Source organism: Acanthopagrus latus, chromosome 13 (assembly GCF_904848185.1).
Source record: "Acanthopagrus latus isolate v.2019 chromosome 13, fAcaLat1.1, whole genome shotgun sequence".
Lineage (NCBI taxonomy): Eukaryota > Metazoa > Chordata > Actinopteri > Spariformes > Sparidae > Acanthopagrus > Acanthopagrus latus.
This window is the reverse complement of record NC_051051.1, coordinates 10,939,259-10,959,227: the sequence shown is the minus strand read 5'-3', so window position 1 is coordinate 10,959,227 and position 19,969 is coordinate 10,939,259. Positions and strand designations below refer to the sequence as shown.

The window sequence follows — 19,969 nt, the reverse complement described above, 5'->3', positions numbered from 1 at the left end:
TAGTAACTGTATTGAATATGTTATCAAAGTAATCCTCCCAGCCCCATCCAGGACATGTTTAAAGAATGTTACACATTACAAAAACTAAGTGGTGAAATGGAATAAAATTCAAAATATCAACATCTGCCCCATCAGCTTAAATCGACATGACACCTCTGCAGTTTCTGCTTGACTAACTTTGAGGTGATCTAAAGTCTTCAGTGTGATCTATGTTGATCTGTTGTGAAAACACTGACGGCATATAATGTGTGGAGCTTCAGTGTCTTAAAATTAAAAAAAAAAAAAAAAAGCCAGTGCACAAGTGTCTTAAACCTGTATTCTTCCTAATGGCCAGCAGGAGGCGATGAGTCTATGGCCTCAATTGCTAAATTTGTGTCTTCTTCAATACAGCATGATGTCCATTTTGTAGACTATGGTCCCATTTAGAATGATAGCGTAAGACAAGTCACTACCACAGCGTGTCCTTGGGTTCACCAATCAGGATTGCCTCTCTAGCTCTACCCTCTAGTCCAAATAGGATTACTCCAAAAAAAACAATATGAAAACAGCCATGGTGTGAAAAGGTCTCAAAACAGTAGTACACAAACCAATGGGTGATGTCAATTTGTAGATAAAACATATAAATAATCAAATGCAAAAAGCACACAAATAGGTATCAATTCTAAAAGTCCATTCATTCATATCAATCTAAAAATGAACAGCAGAAGCATCTAATCTGGTTCATTTGTATCCTTCTGACTTCACAGTTAACTAATTACTTGTTTTATGACATTTGTTTCAACACTGTTTTTTTTTAACACAATAGGCAGCTTGAAATGCTGGTTCACCTCAGAATGATGATCTGAAATGGAACTGTCTCAAATGCGTCAGAGTAGATCATTGAGCGTGTGAAGAAAACTCAGCAGGTTGAATTTTTTTACGAGAGTCTGCTTTAATGACCCCCTACTGTTAGTCATAACCAGTAACGGGAAAACTGCAAAATTAGAGAAAGAGTTGGAAAAAGCAATGTTCTCTCTTATCTCAAACTGCAAGGTTTACTCTGTCTGTGTATTTCCGTGTTCCCTCCCCTTCAGATCTACAGTTTTAAGAAGAGTGTAACCAGCTGGTGGCTAAGTGCTCCAGTTAACAGGCCCAATTCAGTGCGCAGTCACTCTGCCGATAGAGCAGTCGAGGGCAGTGAGAAGATGTTCAGTGAGCTGATCCGTCTCATCCAGAGGAGGAGCTTTGATGTGAAGCAGCAGGTCAGATCCCGGCAGGCAACTGAAGCGAGTCGAGTCAAAGAGCTTCAGGAGAGATTGGAGCAGGAGATCACTGAGCCGAAGAGGAGAGGTAGCTGAGCTGAAGAAGCTCCCGATCACAACCAGTTTCTACAAAACGGCCACTCACTGTCAGCACTCAGAGGAGCTACACACTCACCCAGCATCTGTGTCCGTCCTCCCAGATACTTCGACAAAGTGACAGCAGCTGCGTCAGACATCAGGGAGAAACTACAGGACTTTTTAAGAGAGAAGTGGACAAACATCTCGCTGACAGTGACCAAAATGGGTGTTCTACCGCCACAACTAGAGAACGTGACAAGAGCTGACTTATTCTATATTCAAGTGAATTCACATTGGATCTTAATATAGACACCCAGACAGATTCACGGTTGGCAGGTCCTGAGCAGAGAGAGTTTGGTTTCCTTTCAGGTTTGAGTTCTGTAAACTCAAACAGTCAGAAGTCATTTAATTTATTAAGGGAAGAGGGTTCAATTTTGAGAGCTGATTGTTGTCGCATTTCCTCACTGCACAGAGATCACCAATCGATCGAACACTGTGCAGGATTATTGAACCAGACCCATCTAAGAGAAGTCACTGATGGCATGTATGAACTAAAGGTTAAAATCATGAATAAACAAACATGATCAGTCTTTTGTTTTCTTGTCTTCATTCTACGGTATCAGTGAGAGTTGATGATCCAGTCCTCACCAACAACCAGGGAGTCTCTAGAGGCGCAAAATATTGTATGGGACATCAGGGTCAACCCATTTGAAATAAATTGAAAACAAGTAGGAAGACACCAAGAAGCAAAACATTAAAACAAGTTAGGAAATAGAAATGTAAAATAGATTAGAATCGGTTTAGAAGAGACAATACTGGAAAATAAAAGCCTTTACACAACATATGTGCAGTGAATGTGTGTAGTTTATTTTTCCTATACATTTACAGTGTAGCTGTGTATGCTGTACCTGGTGGAAACTTGGAGGCAGCAGGGGCCCTACAGGGTATTTTTGCCCACGGCCCCCAAACAGGTTAATCCGGCCGTGGCTGGAGCAGCCCACCTGTCGCAGAATCTGGCGGGGTCACAAGTTTCGTTTTAACACCGGCCCAAGACACGTTAGCGCGAGGCGGGGGTTGCATCCGACGAAACAGGTAAATTACATCTTAATTCACAAGTTATGCTTTATCAGCTGCTAGCTTGTCATCAGTATACCCTTAATGTCAACACGTTTTTGACTGGAGTTATGAAGTCGTGAGTGTGGGCCCTGGGCTAGCATTGTTGATGGTCAGTAACTTAGCTTAATAACAGTTAGCTGCTTCCTATCTGTGTTCTGGTTTTCTACTGCGGTAGTGAGCTGCTGTCTGATTTTCGTTGCGCCTGAACTAGAATAAATAGGGTAAACATGGTCCTAGAGCAAAGTGAATGTCCTAAAAGATACATACAGCCTACGTGCTTTTGCTGATATGTGTTTTTTATGAAGATAAAACATTTCCTCGTGTTTAATCAGGTGTTAAGTTTTGTTTTAAAGTTTATCATACGAATCCAAACGATTGTTTACTCTGATGTTCTCCGGTGTTAAATTATTCCTATTGCACCTGTTAGCTGAAATCATGACACTCTCTTGGCTCTGCAGGGAGACTGCTGTGTTTATTTGTTATGATTTTTTAGGGGATTTTGCAGTAGTGGGCTGTTATTTTATTTTATTTTATTTTATTTTATTTATTTATTTATTTATTTTGTAGTTGTTACTAGTTCACGTGGTTGGTAACTCCATATATCATCTCCTGTCATGCATGAAATCTAGAAATATTGTCCTTCAATTTTCATGAATTTGACTTTATGATCAAAGCCAAGTCAAAAAGTCTATTTGTTATTCTGACTTTGACCTTTCACCAAACTACTTCCTACACAGGTTAGGTCGTCATTGTCTTTGCATCTTCTTCGGGATGTCTTACTCTATCACAGGTACACATTTGGTTCCATTTCACTGCAGCAATGTGGAGAAGACTCACCTCAAAATCCCCTCCAACATGAATAAACTCTGTTTACAGTATTCTGACCTTTGACCTTATGTCAAATAAATGTATTCATAGGTTTATACATAAAGTTCCTGATCAATGAATAATGATAATATTGATTATTTACAACAGGACCCTGGAGAATTATCAATCGTGGGAGACATCCGTGTTCATGTGCAGTGGTCTTTCAGTCATGATGCTATCGAGTCCACCTGGAAGACATGCCAGGCCACAGGTAAGAGAAATACATTTTTAAGGTATGTGGAAACAGGCTGGTTGAATACCCTGGATGATAGGACATTTTCAGTTTGAATGTAAGCAGTAAGCCTAATCAATAGCACCTTTGCATTGCTGTAAAAATACTCCATTACTAATAAGAGTAGAAAAAAAAGACTTAAAATGGTACAATTGAGTATGGTATATCTAATGATAAACTTGATATTTTTCATGTTTACAGTATAGCATTAAATAATTATCAAGTATACAGTGATATTTAAGCATTTAACATTGTACTCTTGTTGGTTAAGGTGATGAAATTTTGCAATTATTCATGTTGGCCTGCTGTTATTTTCATTATCGATTCATATGAATTTCTTCAATCGAATTCAATCAATCGTTGCATTGTTTGGTTGGTAAAACAGAGAAAATAGTCAGAAACGCTACCACAGTTAAAGATACCTTCAACTGTCTTTGTACTGTGTATTAAACTGTATTATCCTCTAGAGGGCATCGCTACTCTTCATAACTCAAATTGTAACAAGTACAGGTCTGATACTCCACAGACAGGATCGGAAATCATATTGTCCTCCTCATCACATTCAGATAAAGGCCAACTTATTACACTATATGAATGTATCCAGGCATATTATAATTTCTCAGCTCGGTTTAGTTTCTCATCAGTATAGGACACACGGGCTGTATTGTCATGCACTGTATTCAATGATTAATTGCTGTTGCAGACCTATCACAACATCACATTTCATGAACATGTCAAACTGGCCTATTGAAATAGAAAAAAACAATTTATGATTGGATATTTTGGATTGAAATTGAAACCTCGGTGATTGCTCTTCATCCATGATATTAATCCGAGCAGCTGTGCCCTGTACTGGCCAACGCGCACACACACACACGCACACACACACACACACACACACACACACACAGCACACATGGACACCCTCTTATACAGTATACACATCCTCGCCCTACAGATAGCCTATACATGGCTCCAGAAAATTACATGCTCTAAAAGCTTTTTTCTTTTCACGGGAATGGCAGATGCTCCCATGTGCAGTGACTTGGCACCTTCCACTCTTCTCGAGGGGAAACAAGATATTGGAGAGCCTTCAGTGGAGCTAATACCTAAGGGATCTATCCAGAGGCGAGGTGCAGAGTGTGCATAGTTTAAATTCAAACATGAAATGTTAAGCTGTGAATATGCAACGGAATCACAATATACGTAGCAATATGTGGAAAAAATTGGCGTATGAAATGTAACTCCTCTCTTGGCTTTCTACTCAACAGTAAATAATCTACCGCTTGTAAACTTCAACTTTGAAAGTTTTCAGCAGAATGGGTGCCAATGCAACAGAAAGCGGAGAACCTTGAGCACTTGTTTTCTATTGATAATTAATATATGCCTTTTTTACAGTAGGGCTGCAACCCTGCAAAATGACAACAAATTATGAAAAATGCTCATCACAATTACCAAGAGCCCAATATGTCAAATTCAGAGGGTTGCTGTAATATTATGTAATATATATTTATTATATAACTGACAAATCTTTATAGAGAAAAGTATAGGCTGTTCAATTTAATTCCTTTTTAGGTAGCATGATGTATTAGCTTTTGTGTATGTAAGTCATTGTGTGCATATGTTTTCCCACTGGGTTTGGGTATCGGTTGTGTTACTGTTTGAGGCCAAGAACTCAGAGGTGGTCCGAAACTGCACATACAGGTTGAAATATCTGTATTAGTGTCGACAGATGCAGCCAACAGAGCAGAAAGGCAGACTGGCTGTAAAAGCTGGTATAAATAGCCTGGGAGTGGAGATGATGAATAATAGAGACTACCAGTGCTGCTGACAGTGAGAGAGAGAGGCCGTGACAGCAGTCAGAGACAGAGTCCAACAAAGCTTAGTATAAAAGAGTAGAATGGAAATGGGAAGAGGGAGATCTATCTGTCCAGCGGCCGACAGTAGATCATATAAAAGGTTATATGCCTGTATGATATTGCACTTTATGACTAATCAGCATATCCCTTTTTTCTGTCTCAGATTTGATGTATGGGATAGACTTTGTTGGATTAGACCTTTTAATCTGTACATGGGCCACAGTACAGATGGTCACATATGTAAACTGTTCCATACAAGAGCAGCCGAGTCGCCCAGATAAAATGTTATTGGCAGGTGACTTTTCTGCAAACCGTGGATATGTTACAGCTACATAATATATTGACATCTCTTCAAAACATATTATATCACATTCACGTTACATGTTTATGGCCTGACTTTCATAACACGCGACGGAGGGTATGTGGGTGGAGTTACGGGCGAGAAGGCTGCCAAACCAGTCACATGTTTTAACAAACACAAGCCCGACACCACAGGATATTTTAAAAGGATACCTCGGAGCAATTTCCAGCCCTGTTTGTGGCGACAGACACTGAAGAGCTTTGATAGAAAGTCGTGACGTGGCCGACCGTGTTTGTGGTGACAAAAGCGGCTGTTTTTCACGAGGCCTCATGACATTTCAGCCGTGTTTGTGACAACCAAAACAAGTATGTTAAGCCAAAACATGACGTTTTCCCAATCCTAACCAATTGTTTTTTGTGCCTAGACCTAACCAGATGTACCTAAGTTTAACAACCAGTTGGGTATGCATAAAGGCTTGCTCATGTATCCTGCAACTGTTTGGCGTGCCATTTGTACACTCAGCAGTCAGTTAGCAAGTCAGCGGTGGCAGGGATAACACTGGGATAACAAGCTAGCTTGTGCCATCTCGTGGTATCCTCTGGCAACATGGGTAGTATATAGGCAAGTATGTGAACAATTATGTGCACCTCACAGCTGGTTGTCTACGTGAACGTGTGGTTCAACTGCAAGTATATCTCCGGCCTCAAGTAATGCCAATTTTCAACATGATGGTGGTTGCAGAAGTGTAAATGGTTAACATGTATTCAGGCTACTGAGTTGATAACTGGTAACTCTGATATCAGTGCCTCATATCTATGTGGTGATTCATAGAACTTCCATGAGAACACAGATGTTGGCAAAAGCCTACCAACACAATAACGTCAGTGTCGGTCTTCATTTTCACAGCCTTCGATTTCAATCAAACCCTGCAATGAGCCAAAACAAAACAGTCACAAGCTATATTTATGTCAGCCTTGGAGCGTAACTGTCATTTCATGTCAACAACAACTTTCAGGTGAAGGATAATGCTTAAGGTGTATTCAGCGGCTGTACGTGTTCCTCACAAGGTATCGGTGAACCAGTCTTACAGGGCTCACTCCTTTTGTTGCGGACTTTTGGTTTGTTGCAGTGAGTGCACGCGTGCGCACGTCAGAATTAAAAAGAAAGGGAAATATGTGCTGCTATTAAATGAAATCCAACACCCACATGCGCACAGTCACATTGGAGGTGGTAAAGCTGTCCCTCTGGTGAAGGATGACTCAGAGGTGGAGGTCCTTTGTTTCAACCAAGTTACGTAAACTGTGAGAAGTGCACTTTACTGGCATGTGTGATTGGGCTTCTGTTAGTACGCGTAGTTGGTCTGTGAGCTATTACGAGGATGTGTTCTTTGTTTTTCGGCATACATATCCAGCTTTGCGACCCAAAGCGTTGCTGACAAGAACCAGTGCGGGCACATTTCTGGAGGTGGCTCTCGCTTATCGTTTCCCCGTAGGGCTGCTGCAGTATACGTATGGCCCGGCACTCCAGCTGAACTCCCTGGACAGGCTTTTACTTGTTTAACAGCTTGCACGCTATACAGTGATTTTTACTCTCTTCCACCCATCTTCAATCTGTGTAGAAGATTCCTCTGAGGTGGAATTTGTTTTGCATTTTCTTGGGTATCAATCATTTGTAAAATGAAAAGCACTCATGTAGGTGTGAGGGTTCCTAACAGATGTGACTGAGGCTGAATCGGTTCATTTCTGAAATTCAACTGAAACAACTGAAATTTATCTGACAATATTATTTGACAATATATATATATATATATATATATATATATATATATATATATATATATATATATATATATATATATATAATATATATATTTATATATATATATATTGTCAAATAATATTGTCATATGCACACAATGTTTTTTATATTTTTATTATCGATTAATGAACACTCTAAAGTTTGATAATTTAATCTCAGTTTAGCTTTTCTATGCATATTTTAACAGAAAGCTTTCGTTCAATTGGAGATGTGGAGTTTGAAAGACATGTGCTCTTTCTGTACGAATTAACCATCATCATTTTTAGCTAAGGTTAATGTTTAAAGGTCCAATGTGTAAGAATTGTTACCTTTCAAAGGTACCTCCAAAAAATGGGGAGCAGCATATTGCCACTGTAACTGCCAACTCCTGCACCATGCAGTCGGTGGTCCAGACTGGCAGCTCGGAGTGGTATTACATTAGAGGACAGGCTGTTGCTAGCTTGTTAGCATTCCAACTCCAGTTGATATCGCTAGAATAAAATACTTAGATGTCAAACATGTTGTCCTTTACATTCTGTTGTTTTTTTGAATGTTTCAAACAAAATTTGTGACATTGTACCTTTAACAATTAACATTTACAACGTTAGCCAGTAATGCCATATTAACCCATTTTATTTGTAACATTAACCTACAACTTAACTCAAACAGATTTACTATATATGTATGTCTGTATGTCCAATGTAATGTTAGCTTAATAACAATGTAATGCATGTGTTTAATTATTGTGATTAATTCACCCATCAGTTCACAGTTATTACATTAAGCTAGGTCTGTGATTTTAACTGCTTTGCCACTCTGAGAATGAGGTTTTCTGAATAACCAGCGGCATATTCCAGCGTTGCTCCAAATGCAGGAACAGTCTAGTTTGTTCCCAGAGTGCTCGGAGTGACTATTTACAAATGCACCCCAACCCCCTTTTAGTCTGGTAACCACATGCACACACATGCGTGTTTTGGAACAAACACATAAACCTATTCTGACCACTATCGTGAATGATCCTCTTTAGGTATATTGGCGCTCACGCCCCTGTGACCCTCTTCCATTCTCTGGGGTGAGAGTTCACCTTCCGGTACACCATCTACCACTGACATTAGGGGATATTTTAGAGACTAGGAGCCATAGGTCAGGGGTGAGATACCATAAATGGTGCCTTTCCTATGAGACATGGTTGGTTGGTAGACAGACTAATTACAAGGCCCCCGTGACCTAACCTCTGCCCCCTGAGCTCTGTGTCATGTGACCATGAGAATGGTGCCCCCCGTTGCTCATAGATTTGACAGCTAATTTTTGCTTTTTTTGGTGTTCATTTTATTCTCAGTTACGTACACACCACTGATATATTTTTTTGCCCTCTATCACTTGCCCAATCGTCATCATTTGGGCAAGGAACTGTGAAAAGAGAAATATTCAAGTGTTTGGATTTTATAGCAAATGTATGAAAATGGTAGGATTGGGTTACATGTGTGCAGGCTGTGTAGAGATGACACCAGAGGGATTCAAAGGCCCATTTAACACATTACTACGTTCCTCTCATCCATGGTCAAACAACAGTCTAGGTGTCTGACCTTTGAACTTAGTGACCTGACAGCACTGTGCGACCATAACTCTCACTTTTAGTCAAGAAGGTGCTTATTATTCTTCCGAGGATGGTTGCCTGTAGGGTTGGGTGTTTTGTAGATTGCTGTATGAAGGAAGTAGGGTTGCAATGGTATGAGATTATTCACAGTACAATAACCATCTCAGAAAATATCACTGTTTCAACGTATCATGTTAGATGGTTTATCACAGTAATGGAATACAAAGGAATGTATTCCATAATAAAGGAATGAGAACAGAGGGGTTTTTTTTATAGGTGAACAAATGCTCTATTATCCTGACTGACATACAATTTGATGTTAACTTGATAGATTATTTTTGGAATAACACTTATTTGGTAGAATTCATTACCATGGATGTGTGAATGTACATGGTATGATAACTGTCAGTTTATAACTAGGTTATACATGACACCAGCATATCACTGCCAACCTACAAGGAAGGCAGAGAGACTGACATAACTGGCTTTTTGGCAACTGAGTCGTTTGCCAGATGCTGACCTTGTGTGACATTCCAGAAATGACTATCGTGTCTAGCTCTTGAATGGTCAATGGCATATATGTCACATGTGTTGGTCACAAACAGGTGACAGCATGGTATCCCATGGGGTACTTTGCATATAAGCAAACTGTATTTGTGTATTTTGTTCTTTTTATGGCCATTTTCATACATATTTGGAGTAACAGTATGCTCATGAGATTCATAAATGCAAGGTTACTTACACATATACCTATAGTGTATGTTTTGGATATTACACACAGAATGGAACACGCAATAGTAGTGCTTGAAAGGATTAGTCGAGTAAGCGATTAGTCCAATGCAATAAAATGTAGTTTAATCATTTTTCATCATGAAATTGTTAATTTAATGCGCTTTGGTCAGACAAGCAATTTGGTCAACTCGGTCTATTGGAAATAGTGATCCATTAAATCATTTGTCTCTTGAAACAAGAGTAAGAGTCTACAGCCACGCTAGTGACTTGGTTTGGCTGTACATGAGCTAAATGCTAACTTCAGCATGCTTGCACATTCACAAAGGCAGTGCTTACATGTACATTTTAAGTATGTGTAAGTTAAGTTTTACCTAAGTCAAAATCTTAGTTTAGCATGTTAGCATGATACCATTTGATGACGGGCAAAAAGAAAAACACAAAGCTGATGCTGCTCGGAATGTCTCTCGTTTTGTTAGTATTTATTGGTGAATCATAGTATTGGACGTACTTGATGCCTTTTTCTGATGGTGGCAAGAGATTAAAAGACAGTGGATCACCATAGTTACAATTAGGCTGCCACTTATCCTGAAAGGTACATCAGTGTGTCTACCAAATTTCATAACAATCCATCCAGTAGTTGCGGAGACAGTTCATTTAAGACCTCAAAACCTCAGGGTGGTACTGGAGGAAAAGTCAGTGGATCAGTCAAAGTCATTTGGATTCATCCTTGGCGAACATGACTGTATGTAAAAATTGTCATAATCCATTTAGTAGTAGTTGAGATATTTCACAGGATAAGTGAAAAACTTTACCTGCCGGTGACACCGAAGGAAAAGTCAAGATCACCATTAGTGGGAAGGATTTATCTACTTGAGACAATGAAGGTCCAAAATTAATGTGATATTTCACAAGGGCTGGGCCAACTTGATGCCAGTATGGCTAAAGACACTTTGCAGAAATATAAAGATACAAACCACATTAAGCACATATGAAAATACGTTATTGTTAATGACATCTGTGTGAAAGTGTTGGTGTTTATCTACATTAAGTGACATAATATAAATGACAAATTTTACAACATATGTGATTACAGATGGTTTACAGAAATGATCCGAGCAGAAATCTGTGTGTTGAATTATTCTCTCGCTTCTCCCCCACCTCTTTGTTCCCCCAGAGTCTGTTCATGCAGATTTCCCCCTGTGGACAGAGTCTGGATCCTGTTATGTAAATTCACTCCCCGGTAAAATGTTATCAAAGCAAATATTTAGGGAGATACAGAAAGAGGAAGCTGTGAACATCCTCAAGATAAAAAAAACAAAACAAAACAGTTTACTACAGTGTCAGCTTAAATCGTAGGGGGGGTCAGGGAGGAGGAAAGGGTGTGTCCAAGTCCATAGATACGAGGACGGATCAGCCGCACTAACACTAACCCATAGCAAGTATGTTACCACATATGTGTTTTTATCTGCAAGGTGACCTCAGTGTAGACACACCATGTAGGTTTCATGCGTTTGTGCTTATTTTTTCTTCTTGAGAGGTGATCCAGTGCACTTACGCGCATGTGTTTGTGAGTTTTCAATTTAAGACTCTCATATGTATGTGTGAGATGTGCTGCTCAGGTGTGAAGTGTTCTGCGGTTCCCAGCTGAAGGAAGACCACTACACACCCTCTCTTGTCGGGGAGGGTGGGAAGACTTGGGTGGGAGGGGGGAGGGCGAAGAATAGGAGAACAGAAGAAGAAGGTAATGAAAGAGGGAGAAAGGGTCACCGATGCTCCTGTTCATCTCACAGAGAACAGACATCCACATTGTGCGTGGCAACACAAGCAGCAATATGAATGCTTCCCTCGCAGTCTGTCCTCTATTTCACTCCATAGTTCGCTTTTTTCTTTCTTTCTTTTTCTTCTGCTCTTCTTCGTTCTCCTTTCTGTCCGTAACAGATAATGGACAGAGTCTGGGCGCTGACCCCCACGCTTTTTGAGATGAAGGAGGAAATTACTGTGCTAATATGCGCATATTTTGCATTCTTTTGAATTACCCAACCCGAAATTATACACTTCACCCCATGTTTTGCTTAATTATTCATCTACTTGTGAAAAGATTTTGGATAGTAATATGTTCAGGGGAGTCTGTACTGTAAGAAGAAGACTACGGCTGCGTCTCCGTGCAATTTTTTTCTTCTTCACTTGATTGTCAGAAGACGAGCACACGCTGACATTCAAGTGTTTTTGTTCAAAATGTATTTAGATTTCTTGGAAAACAAAAACAATAAGCAAATCTTTACATTTGAGAAACTGGAACCAGCTAATTTTTGCCATTTATATGGTTGATTTACTTACTGATTTGTCAGCTTATCATTTCAACTTCAGAGAGGACAAAGCAAACTCTAAAAAAAATCAAACGAAAAAACCAAGGCTTGATCTTACCAGATTTAATTTGAAGATAGTGGCCAATACTGTGCAAGTGCTCTTGAGCTCCTGAGCACTTGACCTCTACTGTGTACCAAGTTGTGTCCGACGACTAATGTAAACCATTTTGCATAATAATCTTATTTCTGCTTCTATAATCTGTTTTCATATGTATGCTGACTGAACACGTGATGGATAGCGTGTTTGTTTTTCCTCTCAGACCTCCTCCTTGTTCTTCCCCACAGATGCTGGTGACCATTATTCGCAGTTGAGAGTGTTGGTGAACGAGTGCACTTAACTAGTGTTCTGTGCTGTCGTATTAATTACTTGTGGTGCCCCCAGTCATGTTAGTGCTGGACTGCAATTAACCTGTTTAATTAAGAGTCTTGTAACCGGAGGAGGTGAGACCGCAGCACCTGCAATTAAAATGAGAAGGTTATAGTGAGAGTGATTATTCTACTACTAGCGAAGCTCCTTCAACTTCTTTTTAAGATCAAGGTATTCTATGATCAGCTTGCTGCTAACAAAACTAGCCACCATGCTAGCTGTCTGGGGCTGATTTGTGGTTGATGCAACATTATAAGTAGTTATTAGTTATTAGTTAGAATATTTAGTTCCACTAGTATTGCTCACAAAGTTCATAGCTTCCACGTTTCCTTCTGGGTTATTGTGATGATGTCGCATTTTTTAAAATCACTTACGTTGCTCAAGAGATGTTTTACAAATATAAAACATCCACAGATCAAAAAAGAAAATGTAAAGAGTCATTACTGACCTTGTTTCCAGTTTGAGGTTTCCTTGTCAAAAGATGAATGATATTCGGCCTCTTTTGAAATGGTACGCTTGGCAGAAACAAGGATAGAGGAGAATTTTTAGCTGCAGTACCTCCAGTGACCACTGGGCAAAATTTAAGTAAGACAGTGCTGCACCACAGTATCCAGGTTTAAATAAAACACACATTTTTGTTATATATGGAAATCTTTTTAACTTTAGTCTTGTGATGTATGAAGAGTTCACGTGCAAACACAGCTAAATGTCGTTCTTCGAATGAATAAACCAACACCAGTCTGTTTGATATTCCATTGACAGCGTAATAATAAAAACATGATTTATGTAAATTAAAACACGAGATATATATCTAAACAACCCAATACTAATTTGAATGGTGTTCCTTGGAGTGCACATAAAAAAAAAACAAAAAAACACAGACCTGTTTTCTGCAAATTAACTGTCCATATGTTCACTAGAATTAATAACTGTGCTTTATTTCCTGGAGGTATTTTGTTTCTTCCTGGCCTTGAAGCACAATGCATTTAAATTGACATTCTGTACTGTGTAGATCCGGTTTCCTTGTTGCTGTGGTAATTCATTTTTCCACCCCTTTATGAAATCTCATTATTCTCTGATTTGTAATCACAATCATTGAATTTGTCATCCAGAACTGCTTTCAGTATTTTACAGCTAATTGCTGCAATGCTTGGCGTCGTTCTGTTGGCTTGACCTTTATTGGAAGTGTATTGAGCTCGCTGTATTTCACAGTGAGGACGGAAGGGTGATGATGAAACGAAAGTGAGGAAATGGGCGTGTTGTTTGACCCTGAAGTAAGGAAAATCCTCCAAAATAAGGTAACTGAAATTAGGATATTGTTAGTGCAAAGGTCAAACTTAAACCTTTGTGGTGTTGAACCTTCGATCACGTATTGATGCCCTTTTACCAGGATCAATACCTGCTCATTAACTGTGGCCATGCTTCCGCTGTGACTCAAATCTTCAATTGAACCCAAGTCTGTCGAGAAACAACAATAAGGAAAGAGGTCATTAGCAGGGCAGTTTGTCACTGATTCAGGAAACCCACCTGGACGTTGTAAGCACCATTATCTAAAGAGAAACAACATGTTTGTGTTGAATGGGGAAACAGCTTTTCTTCATGCGAAAGGTCATGTGTTTTCTTATATGAACCAGAGCTAGGAATTTCTCTGTGCGTGCATGTGTATTTATGTAACATAATTGAGACATATGACCAGTGCTCTCCATTCTGTCCCCTAACTGAAAATCATTTCACTAAACCGCTAAGTCAATACCAGATAGGCCGTTCAAATGCCACAGTAACTGTGTATAAAGCTAATTAGATAAATGCAAGCAATACCAATTATTTACCTTTGAAATCCTACGATGTAGGTCAATGATAATGATGGCAGCACCAATGAAATGGCTGATAGATACTTGCAATAGGTCGTCAACAAAGCAACCAACAAATGAGTAAAACCAACATCACACTTTTTTTTCTAGTTAAAACATTTACGCAGTGATTGTGTAATAATTATTTCACGGATCTTTGTAATTACGTAAAGAGTAAAAGCAGGTAGATCAAATGGCCAGATGAAGCATGGGTTGTCATGAGGCTTTGTGGGGTTCACTGAACTAAAACCCTTCACCGGATTGGCAGCATCACGCCGCCCCACCAAAATCCCAGCCCTGTCTGCTCCCTGTTGTCTGCCTCTTCCCCGGCCTGTTTGCGCCTCTAATTATTTGAGCTTGCCAGCTAACGCGGCATAAACCTACCAAGAGCGCTGATGCGCTAGTGTATTCACACCAGTCCACATCCGCCAGAAGACAGGAGAGACCAGCAATGCACAACAGACCCTCGTTTTGCTGATGTGCGCAGAAAGCTTCAGAGACGGAGGGTGCAGCCGTGTGTCGGGTGTCCTCGCCTGACACCCCGCTGCACAATATCTTCCACTTCTGCAGGCTGAAGGATTTAACCACGCAGTGCCTGCCTTTGTAAAATACAACATTTGAGATTTTACTGGAGTCCTCAGACATGTTCTTTGATATTTAAGGACTTTAGTGAAATGAAATATTTTATGGTACAACATTTGTTTTTGTGTTTTGTGTCACGTGTCATGAATAATATCTCTATTTCTGCACAAAATACCCCAATTATGTGGACTGCGCCGAAGTTAGTGTGGTTTATTCTGGCCCAAGACCCGTCCTCCATCTAAATTTGGCTGAAATCCATTCAGGTTTTTTTTAGTTTGTCTAATCCTGCTGACAGTCTAACCAACCGACAAACAACTGGATAAGGCGGAAATTTTGGAAGAGGTAAACATGCTAATCATTCATAGTATTTTATGTAAATAAGTAATGTCTTCAGATTGCTTGTTTTGCTCTCATGAATGACAAGGAATTGCATCAGATTCTTACATTTAAGAGCCAAGTACCAGCAAGTGTTTGACATTTTGGCTTGAAAAAACCCACAATGAACTGACTAACAAAATAGTATGCAATCAGTCGTTTGGTTATTTATGTACCTACATGTGGATGTTTGTGTAAACGCTCACGTATGTGTGTGACTGTGGCTCCTGTCTCTGTCTCTGTGTTTCCTCTCTCAGTGGGTGGTAACTGTTAAACTCTTCCATTTGGTGGGATTACTCCTCCAGTTAGTCCTGTGGGAGCAGCCATCAGCCTGTCGTCTTTTCAGAGGAGCACTACACCTTCTGATGCTTTAATCCCCTCTTTCCCCCTCCTCCCCTCCTTTTCCCACACTCAACCTCTTAACCTCATCTCCCACTTTCCTCCCTCCCTTCCTCCTTTTCCTTTATTTTTGCTGGCGCTGTCAACTTTCAGCTGAAGTGGCTAAAACTCGGTTGATGCAGCAGCGGCTGTGTTAAAGCTGTGATCCTCCAGCGCCGCCTGACAAGTCAAATACTGGGTTGCTGCTGTTTGATATTCTTATGGGAAGAAATTCTCAGCGCCGGGTTACGAAAAAGTGTTATTTAAAACTGATGGGAAAAAAGCAAATATGGTAATGGGCTATTTTCATAGTATGCATTTTTTTAATTTCACTAGGTGTCTGACAGAGATTATTATTAACAATTGTCTTAAGAAGAATCTTAATATTCATTATTATATATGTAATATTTAAAAATGCAACATCGTTTTTAAAGTAGCCGAACTTCAGCATAACATGAAGCGATTCGACTCAGTCATTGAGTTTTTTTGATTCATTCAGATTATTTATTTACCGCTTGATTGATTTCCCTTTGTCCGGTCGTGCGTGTGGAAACCTGAAAGCCTCTGAATGGTGTCAGATGACGCAAATTTGAGATGGCTGCGAATGATGTAATGAGACGGGCACAACTCGCAGACAAGAAAAGCTCTAATTCTGTCTCTGCTGCTTGACCTGGAAACAACCCGTACACAGTGATTTCTTAAATGACTGGGAAGTGCATGGGAATATATGTGTGTGTGTGTGTGTGTTTTGTGTGTCGGGAATGGGGGATGTGAGAAGGTGACAAAAAGGGCATTTTTGAATCCGTATGAAGAGCCTACAGCCATGCTAGCAGCGCTGAGAGGCAGTTCTTAGTCACAATGGTATTTTTAATAGAATGGTAATGTCATTGGGTTAACATGCTCGTGTCTAGCAGGTATGCTACTTACCGTGTTCACCGAAATAGTTTGGGATGTCAGCATGCAAACATTTGTTAGGGCGCTAGATTTGAGGTCAAGGGATCACCAAAGTCAATATAATTTATTCTGTAAGGAATGTCCTACTAAATGTAATGGCAGTCAATCCAATAGTGTGGTTACATGTGTTTGCCTACATTTAGGCTGGTTTTCGATGAATGACCCCCCTGACTTTTCCCCTTGTGCCACCATGAGGGTCGCATTTGTGATTTTGAGTCAAACGTCGCAACAAATTAAATGTGAGCCTTTTTGGAGTTAAATCCCTCTTATGTCAGTCGAGATCTTTACTGAAACAGGGAACATTTCATTTATTCTAATTACATCAGTGTTAACTTCTTAAGACCAACAAAATGCAGCCAAATCTATTGTTACACTGTGATGCATTGTACCCCACTCAAAACAGACATTTATAGACATGTATTGAGCCGAAATGAAAATAGCATGTTGCTGGTCTAAAATGAACAGAAGATAGCCTTTGCAAATCTCTGTTTCACAATTTCATATTTTCACTGTATGGAAACATGGGATAGGTGGTGGAATTGCCATAGGGTGTGACTTGTAATCTGCATTTGCACCAGTGTATCCCACGTATCCATTATTTCTGCAGAGCCAAGACTTTATGTCTTCGTGTGTGACTTCTTACGCATGATATCAGAGCTTAAGGCCAGCGGTTCTGCCAGGATGCCATGTCAGAATCCATTTTCATCCTTGTCCAAGAGTCTCTGATGAGCAGTGAAATCTTTTGATGTGTGTGGCTTCAGCCTTGTAAGCGCCTGAGCGTGCTTTAATAACGAAAGAGCAGAATGGTGTGTGTGTGTGTGTGTGTGTATGTGTGTGTGTATGTGTGTGTGTGCTCGCGCGCTTTCGTGTCCCCAGAGAGGCCGGGTTACTGGGTTGTGTGTGAGTAATAAAATGGGCCGTGCAGTTTGCGCTCATGAGTTTGCGACGAGGTCAGGATGTTGGCATCTGAGCATCGCCACAGCCTGATCCGTCTTCTCCCTCGGACGACTCGCTCACATCCTCCACGGTCTTCAAATGCACCCGCACTCTCACTTCCATTCCTCGTTAATTTCTGTACAAATGCGAGTCAGAGAGCCGAGGTAAGCCAGCATGAAAAGCGAGGAGACGTATACACTGTTTCCACCCCGCCCATGTTCTTGTATCCCAGATAATCATCTCTGGATGTAGCACCCTAATTAATGCTGCTCTCTGTTTACATTGATGGGGATTATGATTGGTGTGTATGATAGGGAACATTTACTGCACTGATCTGGAGGATACCAACATGTAAAAAGGACGGATAAGTCCTTTATATCTGATGCTTTGTCTAGCTGATTTTGTCTTGTTGTGATGCTGTATATATATTTACATGACTCCTTGTCCGCCCATATACTCCATTATATTCTTCTTTTTCATGATGGGGTGTTAAGTTTATCCGACCTTAACTATTTTAAAGACGTATCTTGTTTTGCTACATATAATTATCTTCTTCCCAAAACTGCAGACATATTAACAGATTAACATGTGGATACAATCGACTCCTTCGTGGTCATTAGTCAAAATCCTCGTCTAGTTGGTTGTTGATGGGTTTAGCACAAAGCCCCTACAGATAGATCTACATCTCTGCTGACTCTCGCAAGGTGCTCTAAGTATTATTACATTTTTTTTTTTTTGCACGTGCATTGTTTGCTATCTATTTTGGTCTTAATCTAAACCCACTTCGGGCACAATCTTAAACCCATCTGATCCTGAAATAAGGCAGTGCTGACTGCAGCGCTGCGTCTTGGTGTATTCATCTTTCTGTTTATCTCAGCATAGCCTAGAAAAAGATATGCACTGTACATGAGTTTGCAGTGTTAACTGTGTAGCGTCTGCAGGGGAAGAATTGTCTGTGGTCATGTTTGTGTGTGAAAGACCAATTGCAAAGAGGGGACATTGATGCAAGGTGTTTTTTATGTTTATGGTTGACTTGAATTTATTATGAAACAGTGTCCAGATATGGAAAGAGTTTAAAAATAGCCTTGAAATATTTCTATGAGCAGATTTGATCTACTGTTGGGGGGTTACGTGCTGGATTATTTCTTGATTGGGACCAGTGTACCTTCCTGGAGGCTTTGCTGGTTGCCCTGGTAATTACACCGAAATATGGTACAGAATCTCCTGTAAAATGCCAATGTTTACATGTTCCCAAGGTCCCAAGGTCTCACATTTGACATAATTTGAGTTAAATTATTACAAAAATAATAGTATTACATTTTTTTCTTTTTTTTTTCTATTTTTATCATTTGATTTGATTTGGGTTATTTTAACCTAACTAACAATTTTTTTTAGAATGCCATAATGTGCTTATCTGAATATATTTCCAAAATGGTAGCCAAAATAAAATGTTGTAGATGTTCAATCAGAAGGGTTCAGTGCAAAGTGCCCCTGTGCAGGGACTTTTTGGAAGTCAAGATAAAGTCCCTTGAATTTCATTTTGACACCGGTCCCTGCGGTGAAAAAAACAAAAAAAAACAAAAACTAGGTTCCTTCCGAAGGTTACGGCTGTTGTTTTAGATTTTAAAGACCCTGCACACCCATTGTAAACCCCGCAGGTGATTTTAATTATATTGCCTGATTAGACCTTTTCTCTAGACTCCATGTTCGATTTACATCAACATGACTCTCCTCTGAGCTTTGTTTCACCTGTTAGTATTGGACCAATTGCACCTTTGTCATTGTCATTGGTATATAGAGTCAAGTCAGAGCTTGTCATTCTCAGCATAGCTCTGCTCACCTCAGCCAGAAAGACTAAAAACACCTGCACCGGTGCATGCTCTGTAACAAAAACATTTTCAGTCAGGCCTGTTGTCTTGTGATAAACAACCTTATTGCTTTATGTTAAACAGTGTAATCAACGTTGGAGTAAACACTCCTATTTACTTAACATTGCCTCTTGTTTTTCACATGTTTTTTCTGCAGAAATACACCGAGGTACATCGCACAAGAGTATAGAACAGCTAAAACAGCAAATTAAGCTTTTGTTAACTTATAATAGGATGAATCAATGATAATTTCCATCTGTTGGTAAATTTCTCTATCATTCAAACACACAGTATGTAATTATACGACTCTAGGGCTCTAGGGGAAATGTTTATGGATGAAGTAATGTTTTAAAGCTTTGTTCATAGTCCATTTAGTCCAAATCACCAACTTCCTTTCGCACTCTTTGACCAAGTTTTCAAGATCAAGTAAGTTGATCATTATCTGCACCTTATCATTGCTAGTTCAGTCACTT

The 19,969-nt window shown here is 39.8% G+C and overlaps 1 protein-coding gene across 2 annotated transcripts in view; it reads left to right on the top strand.

Annotated features, from left to right (window-relative positions):
- Positions 1 to 2,299: 2,299 nt before the first annotated feature.
- Positions 2,300 to 19,969, top strand: part of LOC119031161 (T-lymphoma invasion and metastasis-inducing protein 1-like) — an 82,179-nt gene continuing 64,509 nt past the window's right edge. Inside the window, exons 1-3 of one of the 2 annotated variants that reach the window (XM_037119422.1) lie at positions 2,300 to 2,411; positions 3,173 to 3,225; positions 3,411 to 3,513. The gene's annotated coding sequence lies outside the window, so the exon portion shown is untranslated. The remainder of the gene's footprint in view (positions 2,412 to 3,172; positions 3,226 to 3,410; positions 3,514 to 19,969) is intronic. The other variant, XM_037119423.1, reaches the window with a different exon arrangement.